We start from the raw sequence: 12,267 nt of genomic DNA, 5'->3' as shown, positions 1-12,267 counted from the left end.
ATATTGCCCATGATATTGGCAATATCTACTGCGAAACTTCCAACATTCGGGGCACCGGGGATCTCATGAGTACCCCGATCGGCATTTGGTATCTCACCACCTCCATGAGGTACTTCACCACCTCCCCGAGGTATTTCACCACCTCCATGACCACTTTGGATTCACCACGCCCACTTCTCGGAGTAACCATTCTACAAAACCGAGAACATCAAAATACCGAATTTCGAAGATTCAACATAAACCACAAGTCCAAATGATTTGAAAACTTAAATCATGCTCAAATATATCCATATAGTTATCAAACAATATTCCATAAGGCAAAAATCACATTTTCCAAAAATTCAACAGCAAATGAGGTCACTGTGACCATTGGTCGAGTGGTTGGTCGAGTGACCCGGTCGACCAATCGGTCGACCAATGAAGATGAGAATGCGAAAATTCGCATTATAAGCCTCATTTCCACATTCCAACCTCATTCTAACTTCTTCCAAAGGTGAGAGAGCTCTAGGGAAAATATCCAAGAGTTCCCACAAGTGTTCTTGAGGTGATTTAGTGCTTCAACAACAACACCACAACACACCATCTTCACAAACAAGGTAAATCTCCCATTCTTTCTTCCATTTTCATCTTCTCATGCTTGCATTTCAATAAAACCATGCTTTACTTGTATCCAATGCTAGAGATCATGCTTAGGAATGCTTAGAAACATATTCCCTAGGTTTTAAACACAATGACATGCATAGACAACAAGTTTTAACACATTTGGTGCTCATCTCGCAAAGTTTTATATCGAAATCGATATCTTTAGAAAAATTTCGTTTTCTCTCAAACCGCTTGAAATTTTCGCACGAGATCAAATGCTACATGCTCAAGATGACATTGTAGATAGGTACATACAATTTGATTTAACCAATTTCAACTTTTCAAAAATCCAATTTTGACCTAAATTGCAAAATCCCCAAATTTCTTCTTGCTGAATTTTTTGCTTTAATCCATGTTTTCGATCGATTTTCATCAAAACAACTTCATAAACATGAAATTCCAAGTATTGTGCACATGCTAGTATGTTCAAATCAAATTTCCCCCAAATTTGAAATTTTTCGAAAAATTACGAAAATACCCTTTTGGCTCAAATCTTGAAATAGCACTAATTGGAAATGTCTCTTGTCTCTTCCACGGATACATCATGCGAGGGGAGGGACGAGGAGGAGGTAGAGGTCGAGGTCGCATCGTAGGTGCTCTCGGGGGGCGAGGGTCGGGTTCCATTCGAGCCCCGGAGAGGGAGGTTAGGAGACCGGACCTGTTTGACACACCTCGGGCCGAGTTTGCATGCGAGGCCTACTTCAGCTATTGTAACATCGAGATGGGGCGTCTACTTCACTTACGCCAGCTCGGAGCCTTCAGGATCCGGCAGAGGTTCGACACTTTACGGTGGACTCACCTCTTCACCGAGGATTTGCCGGTATACCGGAGCTAGTGAGGTTGTTCTTCAGCAACCTTACTTACACGAGGAGGCTCGGGGCCGGGGACATCCACTCGGACTTGTCCTCGGGAGCGGGGTCCTTCGGACTCGGATTCGCTTCTCTACCCGGACACCGGCCGAGATCTTGCAGGTCCCTTACTACCCACAGCGGTGTGTGTGGATACTGCGGGAGCGGACACAGACAGCCATCCGATGCCGTACGAGCTTCGCGAGATATGCTCTACGCTATGGGATAGCCGCCGATGCTTCACACCGTGGACTAGCGGACGGATGACGGGTTCTGCACGTATTATCGGTCGCATAGTCGGCCGAAACATCAGGCCGAAGCCGGACATCACCATCGGGTCACGGTGATGGAGGCCTTGGTCATTTACCGCATCTACATGGGCTTCGAGATCGATCTTTCCTACATCATTCAGCGGGTCATGCTGGACTTAGTTCTGCGGCTTAGCATGCGGAACCTTTGCTATGGAAGGCTTCGACTTTGATCTTCGGGCATTTCGGGGTGAGTTTTGAGGATACTCCGATGGACACTAGATCACGGGGATACCCCATTGGGACTCGGACCATTCGACGGATGAGACTACATCGGTTAGAGAGATCTCCTGGTCCGGAGGGTGAGGATGATGATGAATCGAGAGGATGAGGATGAGGGATCGGAGGATGGAGGAGAGGATATCGGTCCCGATAGTGATGATCAGGCCGGAGATGATACTGAGATATGCGCGAGGCTGAGCACGTGCATCACGAGTTTCCTTCATCACACTTCGAGGGCGGGCGGCCCTTCACATGCGGTTCCGGATACTTCAGATCTTGGTGCACGGATGAGATCGATGACTTCCATGCTAGAGAGGATGGAGGTCGGACAGGGAGCAGATGTACGAGAGGATGGAGTCTCGACGGACGAGGATAGAGCGTCGGGTGACTCGGCTAGCGAGAGGAGTTCGAGCATATAGAGATCGAGTAGATCACCTAGATAGACTGTACTTTAGGATTTTCCCTTTATGCATTTCAGATGTAATCATTGTAAAAACTTTTGAAATTAATGAAGTTCATTTTGTTTCTCTTTAATTATTGTATATTATGCACTTTTATTTTCCTTGCATTAGTGATATTTGTTCAAGTATAATTATGGTATGTTATTCAGAAATGTTCTGTTATGCCTCAAAGTTCAAGTTTCTAATTCGGTGTTCTATTATTCACTTCTAAGAGTAGATGAGTCATTTCGGATCAATGACTCAGGAATGTTCGGTTGTTGTCTTTTGTGGTTAGGATCTCCTCGAACCTTGGGCTCGATACCAATCTGTCACGCCCTCCCGGCCCCGGTACCCTATCCGGCATACCCGAGAGTGTGATCCACAGCCCGAAGATCAGGTATCGAGTGATCAACCTCCCACATAAACAATAACATAATCATGAACAACCATAACAAGAGTGCGGAAGATAAATCATATATCCAATAATGAAAGAATGAATCATAAACGAATCGGAATAATAAATATAATCAGAGTATCAAACAGATAAGTAAAGTGAAGCAAAAATCCCACTTTACATCCAGCGGAAAAGTAGCTCTAAAGAATAAACTAGATAAAAGCTAATCCCGTAGCAAGTACATTGGGTAACTAAATTATTCTCCACTTTGTAGACGACATCCTTGTAGGTGTAGATCTCATAGATAGCACAAGGACGCTTCCACTCAATGGTCGGACTAAGCATCGTATGGAGCATAACCACCCGTGGGATCTTCAGAGTAATTGTGGTAACCGCAATCACCTTCCTGGAGATATGTCTCTTCGCCTTGCGCTTCCTCATAGGGACCGTCATAGTATTCCGTACCTACAGGATAGTCTAACAACATTGTACAATAAAGGAATGAGTTTCAAAGAAACTCGGTAAAGGCGATTAAAATCCATAATAACATAAATGGCAGGATTCCGAACAATCATAAATGCAATATGATATGAGACAAACAATGAATGAATGAATCTAACTCTAAGTATGCTGGTCTCTATTGGCAGACATGCTTTAAGTCATAGCACCGTACTTCTGTAGGAAAGTCTCAATCACTCATCATCAGTTGGTAATGGGTCCGGCATCCCTCGGGACATTCCATGGCTAGGGGGTATAGGTCACCACTCTCTCACATAACCATTGGTCTAAGTACCGGCGCATGTCAGGGTAAAGCCTAGCCAAATGCAAGTCTTCTACTTAGTTACATCAAGTCAGATCCAGATACGTCCATTCCTCGTCCCTGACGATCCTTTCCGGTATCCTTCACACTAGAGTCCTCATAGTCCCTGACTACGGACTCATCAACCCTATTGGTTATCCACATATGGTAAACGGGAAGCTCTCACGTCCTCTCACGGGTTGGTTACCGGTCTTAAGCGCCCGTGAGCCCAAGTCTAACCATATGCAACCCTACCAACAAATGGCCCCCACAATGTGATTCCTGTCCTCTCACGGGTTGGTTACCGGTCTTGAGCGCCCATAAATCCCCATTGCTACCACGGGTCGTTCGGTCTCAATACCCCTCCGATTAGGGTCTGACATAACAGGACATCCTAGCCAAACACTACTAGACAATCCTATATATGTCATCCAACAGTTTAGGAAGGTGTCCAGAGGGCATCTCCGGAAACATCCCATAATATTCCCGTAGTAGTCCAAGGACAGAAGTGTCAAAAGGACACCTCTCCTTTCCAAACCATACGTAAGCATACACATGCATCAATTCATATCATCACATATATGGTAACTCCATATATGGAAAGAAATCAGTATAACATTCACTTGTATAACATTGGTAAGTAAATCATACATGAATCAATTCAATATGAATAAGTAATGCTACTGTAATCAAAGTTATGCAACAGTAGAATATCATTGTAAGAATCTAATTTAGGAAACATATTAATGATATTCAAATATAGAAACTAGATTCATGCTATCTATGTAATTAAGGAAATAACCATCCTTACCTTTTATAACTCGCAAAGAATCCTAGAAATCAAGTAAGATCTTGGCAAACTTGAGAAGAAGGTCCTAAACAAGTATATACAACATATTAGGAAAGATCCCTAACAGAATATATGTCAAAACATCCGAAACAGACCAATTCTGGAGTTGCTTTGTACTCATTGGTCGAGTGGATTGGTCAAGTGGTCCATCGACCAATCAGATCGACCAATGCAGACGATAGCTTAGAAAATCAGAGTTTTGAGATATGAAATCCGAATTTGGTGGTTCAAAAGGGTACTAATCAAGGGGTAGACTACGTCAGTAGTATTCTAACATATAGGGGACCTCAAAACACTAATCAAATCAAGGTATCAAGATCCAAATTGGGAAACAAAAAGTTACCATAAATAAATCAAACATGGATCTTGATGAATTTTGAAATAGAAAACAAAGACAAGAACTATAGGAGGATGGATCATTGCTTTTGGTAATGAAAACATGAAAACATGCATAGGTCTTCATGGAATAAGGCTTAGAAGCATAAATCTAAATAAGGAAATAAAACCTACCATATATGTACTATCATGCATCATGAAGAACACATAGTAAGGTAGAAGAGAACAACTAGAATTCTATGGATTATGGATCATAGAAAGAAAACACAACCATTAACCACTAACATGATCAATGAAAGAAGATCCAAAGAGATCAGAATTCAGATTAGAAAATTATCAGAGATTAAATCATGGTTTGATCATGAATCCTTCAAAAGCTTGCAATGATCATGGTTAAGATCATTGTTCTAGCCTTAAATCCTTAGGATGATCATGAGAACATGTTCAGAGATGTTTGCAACAGAGGATGCAGCATCTCTTCTACTGTCTCAACTCAAAAAGGAAAGAAAAACAAAGATGTAGGAGAAGAAGAGAGAGTAGACATACCTTTTGATGCAAAAAGAAGAGTTCCGACGAAGATCCGCCAAGAAAACTCCAAGGATGCAAGAGAGATGACTTGCAGAGGTCTTTGGTTCGTTCCAGAGGGTTTGGAGGCAGCAAATACGAAGTGGACTCGAGGTTAGACTTAAATAGAGCAAGAATCAACCTAATTGCCAAAGACAGCACCCATTGGTCGAGTGGATTGGTCGACTGGCCCGGTCGACCAATCAGTCGACCAATGCAGACAGCAAGGCCAAAACAGGGAATTGAAGGCCCAGATCAAATCCAAACCTAAAGGGGTTTTGCACACAAGTCAAGTGACTTACCTAGTAGGTAGAAATGCCTTCAAACCAAGATAGAGAGCACTCCAAGTCCATCAACTAATTAGATCTTCATCAGGATTCTGTTTCCATAAATAGAACCTCATCATCAACCTTCATGGATTCAAAGCCAGACACCAAGTCCTCTACTGGGATGGCCCAAAGCTGACTTCTTACTTTACTTCGGGTCATCGGACCTACAAATAACAAGGTTTCCGGGTCAAGGTTAGGGCTGGGTTTCACAGATAGTGATCAGGACGAGCAAAAGTCTACCTTAGGTTATGTTTTTGTCCTTGGAGGTGGAGCTGTTACTTGGAGCAGCAAGAAGCAACCATGCATTGCTTTGTCCACGATGGAGGCTGAGTATGTTGCATGCTCAACTGCTATTCAAGAGGCAGTTTGGCTTAGAAGACTTTTGAGAAGTCTCGGCCTATTCTCACATACAGATGATGTGATGCAGTGAGTTAGTATATTTTATAAAGATGTCACCAGGCATGGAATTGACCCACTCACACGGGTAATTCACCTTGGCGCTTGTAGATAGTGAGCAAGATGAGCCTAAGGGTTTGTAAGGCTTTAGGGGGCTTTCAAACCAATGTCAGGCGCCTTAGTTGGAACTAAGATGAGACATCAATGGTTGAACATAGAATCATCACATTTCTATGTTGCCTGAATTGTAGCCGAATGTGAATCTTTTATAATTGGTCATTATGTGTCTGATTGTAGAAGAATCAGGTTAGGCGCTTTAGGTAGCGACTGAACCAAGATTCGAATGGTGTATTTTTTCTTTTGTGACATGCCCATATCAGTGGGTGTTATGCCATAGCATGCATGTTTGTTGTGCTGAAGTCGACCAATGATGAGAGTGATTGAATGGATCTCTGCTTCATCACTGTGTGAGCCATCAGGATCACATTTTGTTGATCCTACTTGTACCCTTTACTTTAGACTATGCCACGAAGAGGACACCCAATGATGCTACTTTAGCTTGTTCTTAGAATCATGGATGATGCGGTCTCGCAAGGCAAGACCAGGAAAGTAGTTGGGGATAATCCAAATGGCATGAGGGCTATGAGAAAACTTTTCATTCTATACCCATCTGTGATGTGACTCATTGCTTGGGCGACTTGTCATTTGACAAAGTCATGAGTACATCATATGAGGATAGTTCACATTGCTCACTATGAGGGATCGAGAATTTGGAACTGGGTATAATTGAATTGTTTAGGGTATAATGAGATAATTTTTGAGTGATGTGCTATGTTGGTTAGATGGAGACTTGATATAACACTCCTACCCTAGATACATCTCTTAGGTCGCATGTTCCATTTCCGCACTGAAAGGATTAGAGTTGATGAGAGCATTCGGATAACTCCGCCACCTTGTGGCGAGTGGGAGATGTTAATAATAGTGGGTGGGTCCCACTACAATTTGCGCCATAGGTGGCGGCAAGATGGTTATGTAGTCTAAGATGACTACTCCTCTATTTAATTGAGTCTAAACAGGACTCTAATATTCCCTCCCTTGGATGAGTCTAAGAAAAACCCTAATTAAGGAATTAGGGTTGAGGGAAAACATTATAAATAGAGGGATAGAAAACCAAACATCAATACACATGATTTAGAATACTCTCCCATGCTCTACGAATTCTCCAAGCTAATCCTGAACCTCCATCACTGTAGTTCGCCGATTTAGAAGCGTGGAAATAATCTATAGAGTTCACAAGATGAAAGAAGGAAAAGGGAACGCAAAGATGCACCTCCAGTGTCTAGTTGTAGAACATCATCTAAGGTAAATGATCTAGAACTCTTCCTTTCATTGATTTAATTTTACATACAGAATATACCAAGATCATTCAATGATCTTTATGTTTTTTAAATTTTTTTGGCACCTTTTATCGTTGGAGGAATAGGAGTGAGGGGGGGGGGGGGGGAATTATCACATTTGGACCACAATGAAATAGCTAGAAGGAATCTTAATAGTGACTTTATTATAGCCTTCTGAGTAGGTGCAAAACAGAAGATGTCCAAGGAGGAGCCAGAAGACAATATCCTTTCATTGGCAAGATCCTAAGGCAATGGGTAAAAGATTTTTTCTTCAATGAAACCTATGGAAGAAGTGTGATTTGAAGGAAAAGGAGATACTTGATCATCTTCTGGGCTACATTAACACAGTGAAAGACTAAGGCTTAATATAGAAACGAAGATACACAATTTAAACAAGACAGGTAGGCAAGCAATGCTTGATCATCTTCTGGGCTACATTAACACAGTGCATCTCCCTATATGAGCAAATACATATATTTTTTCCCCTTGAAAATTAAGAAAATTAGAGAATTGCTTCAAATCTACTACATTCAAGTTCCTATGATTACCTACTATTAGCCATTAGGATTGTGACACTTGGCCATTCAGTACCCAACAAGTTAGTTTTGAACACATATTAGGCAATCACTTTTAGTATTTCCTATAAGTTCTTCTACCTTCTCTCCTCTTTCCTCATAGCAGGTAATCAACCATTAGGGAAGAAGAGTCCCCGTCTCTCTCTTTGCAAATCTCCATCTCGAAGAAGAAATTTGATCATAAGATAAATGATGTGGAGATCCAATGAATTCCAATTCCTTGAGGTTCTACCTCCATCTCTTCCATGCCTCTGTACATTTCTTGCCCTTCCTCAGCTTCCTTATTTATTATAGGCACTCTTCCATCCATTAGTATTTCATCTATTAGTATTTCATTTAGGGAAAAGAATTACAGAGGATGTGAACCCTTCATTCATTTACCTAGGTTGTTTTCATGGTTGTTGATACTCTATTACTTGACATTTGAAATAATACATTAACCAAGGATGGAACTTCTCTATATTGTATACAATTGATGAGTGTTACTTGATGTAGTTCAATTTGGTTGCTACTTTAAGATAGTAGTGATATAAGGATACATAACAACAATTAGAGTCTTACCCCCCACGGTTTATGTGGCATACAATCTCAAAAACTCAAAACAAACTAGGAACTCAAAAAGAAAATATCAGTAGACAACATAAAGAGATACGAAAGGAGATAAGAAATGGAAAAGGGCAAATGACATGTTACCAACCCATTTCAATTTTCATATAATAACAATCATATCACCTTGATTTTTGCAAGTGACATACCTATCTTCTACTAGTGATAACCATAGTTAGTAAATACGACTAATATGTGCATCCGACGTATAAATGAAAAACGATACTTTTTCGTATATTAAGCATGTACTTAACGCCATACTCGACTTCTAAATATTTTGATTGACATATTAATTGGTTTTTTACTTTTTCGAGAAAAAATAAATAATAGAAAATAGAAATTTAAGACGAGTACATAAATATAATCATGGAACCCTCAATCAATCATTCGACTCATACCCATTGTTTTCTTTTTTCTCTTCCTCCGTCTTTTGTTCGCTAACAAATCATAACACTCAAGAGTCATGACCCAATATCTTATCATCATCAATTGATCATTGTCTTTATTGATAATAACTTATTTCGTCTTTCATAAATTGTTTATATTAGTCTTAGATTTTTATTCTATACCATGAACACATTTTTCATAGTGTTTACTTCATAAGAATTATTCTAACCGAAAACAAAAAAATTATATTTTAAGATAAAATAGAAGGATTCAAACATGGAGATCAAATTTAACTCCTAAATAGCGTAGAACAGCTACATAATATATGTCTTAGATGTAAAGATCAGATCATTGTATTCTCATGATATCGATACTCTAGTCTACAATGATACTTGAGTCAGTTGTTCATTATCTCCAGTATTCCATTCACATATGATTTTGCAACATGGACACCATGACATGGATAGTAAGATTTTTTTTTTTATTGGTAAAAATAATATTGTAAGGATTTAAAGAGTTGTCATTATGTGACATGATTTTTCTTTTTTCTTCCATTCAACAATACTTTTTGGTTTTGATGAATTATATGATAAATGGTTTTTATATATTTTCCTTGTTTATCTTAGAATTAGAGATCCAAAAGAATGAAAATGGTTTTAAATCAGGCTTTTATATATATATATATATATATATATATATATATAGTATGAAATGTTGTTTTTTTAATGGAGGCATAAAAATGTTGAATTAGTTGCAAAAAATCAATTTACCATTAATTTTTACAAAGACAAAATCTCCCTTCTCCCTTGTATTTTTGCGCCTATACTTGTTCAGATCAGTTGTATTAAAACATGCTTATACACGTAAAATATGATTGCCGTACATGGCTTGTTAAGCCAGATTATTCTAAACGTATTATTTACCCTATGGACTAATTACTTGTCATACATATCCATACCCAAACTTACTAACTGTGGTAATAACTAGAATTGGATGTTATACTTATAGTAAAAAGATATTAATGTTATATAATAATAATCTCGATTTCACACCAACATAATTTAAAAAAGAAATAATAATTAAGGAGATGAGAAATGTATAAGTATAAATGACATGTCCCCATTTGATTTTGGTATATTGACAACTAAATACCCGGCCTCTTCTACACAAAAAAAATAAAAATAAAAAAAGGTGACACACATCAACCCGCTATTTTTGGAAGTTTAAAAGGTTTCTCTAGGAGTTCAACTAGGTCATTGGATTCAAAGTGCAAAGTTTTTTTTTTTGGTAGAAGATTCAAAGTGCAAAGTACTAACCACTACACCATGAAATCATGTTGATACATATATGTCAAATCAATGTACTATCTTTACATACCTCTATCTATAATAAACTGATCAATTAAATACATTTTTTTCAATCCCTACCTGAATCAAGGTCTAATATTCTTAACTTTATTCGTGAACCTTGACATGCCAAGAGAAAATTGATCTCATCCTAATTGTCCCTGATTGGGCTGAGAGAAGATGGGTTGGCCTTATCTTTGTTCCTACCGATCCTTGTTGTTATCCCTTATATTGGACCTAGCATAGCGTTGACCCTAACCCTGTTCTGGACTCTTATTAATTTAATACAAACATTAAAGAAAAAAATACAAAATTCTAGATGTTATTACTGGAATTGAAATGATAATGTATTAATTTGAGATAACATAAAAATAAAACATCCATAGCCTAACATCTAGCTAAATCAAAATCATTTGATATAAAAAAAATAATGAAACAATATAACTTTTTGTAATTACTATTTTTGTCCTCGTTAAATTTGATATCAATGATATCTCAAATAGATGCATAAGAGAGAGAGAGAGAAAAATAAAATAAAATAAAATTTTAGGATCCCAGAAGGATCTCAAAACACATAAGCAGAAGCAAAGTCAAAACTATCAAAACTTATCCTCGAAAGAAAAGTAAGTGAAAAGGGATGAGTCAAATCTCCTAAGGAATTACATCAAATAAGTATCTTCAACTAAATAGTATATATATATGAAACTCAAAATGTTCTGTCTCTCCAATCATCTTTGTCTTCCAGGGTGTGGGGTTAATCATAGTATGAATCGTCATAGCATGCACATGTGTCCCTGTGCATATCATCATCCCGATAATCCGGTACATAGTGTGGGTCGGTCACTAGCGTCTCATATTCTTGAATTGTCGTGGCATATGGATCTGCAACAAAATCTAAACCACATATCCACAAGGGTGAGCTCTGAAGAACTTAGCAAGTAATTTACATAAATATGCATATCTTCATTCAAACATAAAGTATATTAATCATATACTAACATGGTATGTGTTGTCATGAATATGCAATACAGTGTAATAATGCCCTTATACGCAAATCGATGTAGGTCTCTATCTAGGTAGGTCACGCATTAAGATACGACACCAGCCTCCTCTAGGTAGGTCTCATCACTCTGATCTCTCATGGGTTGGTTACCGGTCTTGACATCCCGAGTAAGGGGGTACAGTCACTTCACACCTTAGTTAGGGTTTAGGTCATCGCTCTCTCACCACACTATTGGTCTGAGTACTGATGCGTGTTAGGGATAATCCTAGCCCAATGCAAATCATCTACTTAGTCACATTATTCTAGATTTAGATACCTCCCCTATGGCACCAATCAACTCGGTTTAGTATCCTTCCCTATCTAGAGTCAATGTATCCTTCCAACCAACTCAAACTATGCCTCCTCTCACATATAATGGATGGGAAGCTCTCGTGTCCCTCATGCCTCTCATAATCTTGGGTGCCCATGAGCCCAAGTCTATTATATGCAACCCTACCAATGAATGGCCCTCACATTGTGGTTGTATCTTCTCACGAATTGGTTACCAATCTTGAGCACCCACCACCCCACACTGTTGGCATGGGTCACTCAACCTCAATACCCCCTCCGATAAGGTAATGACATGACGGGGTGCCTAACCATGTTTCATCTAGACCACCTAGAGACGTTCCATATTCTATATGTTCCTTCTAAAGTTCCTAGGGTAATGGTTAAATCACAACCTCAAATCAAGTCCAAATTTATTCTAACTCAACCAAGGCACCGGTAAAATCATATAATAATCATAAACTATAATTTCAAAGCATTACAAGAATGTAAACGATT

At 39.0% G+C, this 12,267-nt stretch overlaps 1 pseudogene; it reads right to left on the bottom strand.

The window, feature by feature from the left end:
* Positions 1–12,267, bottom strand: part of LOC149010935 (uncharacterized) — a 40,057-nt pseudogene that overhangs the window by 2,029 nt on the left and 25,761 nt on the right.

This window comes from Hakea prostrata, chromosome 7, assembly GCF_041222555.1.
Source record: "Hakea prostrata isolate BN-2017 chromosome 7, UWA_Hpros_2, whole genome shotgun sequence".
Lineage (NCBI taxonomy): Eukaryota > Viridiplantae > Streptophyta > Magnoliopsida > Proteales > Proteaceae > Hakea > Hakea prostrata.
Note: the sequence above shows the minus strand (reverse complement) of the source record. Positions and strands in the feature narration are given on the sequence as shown.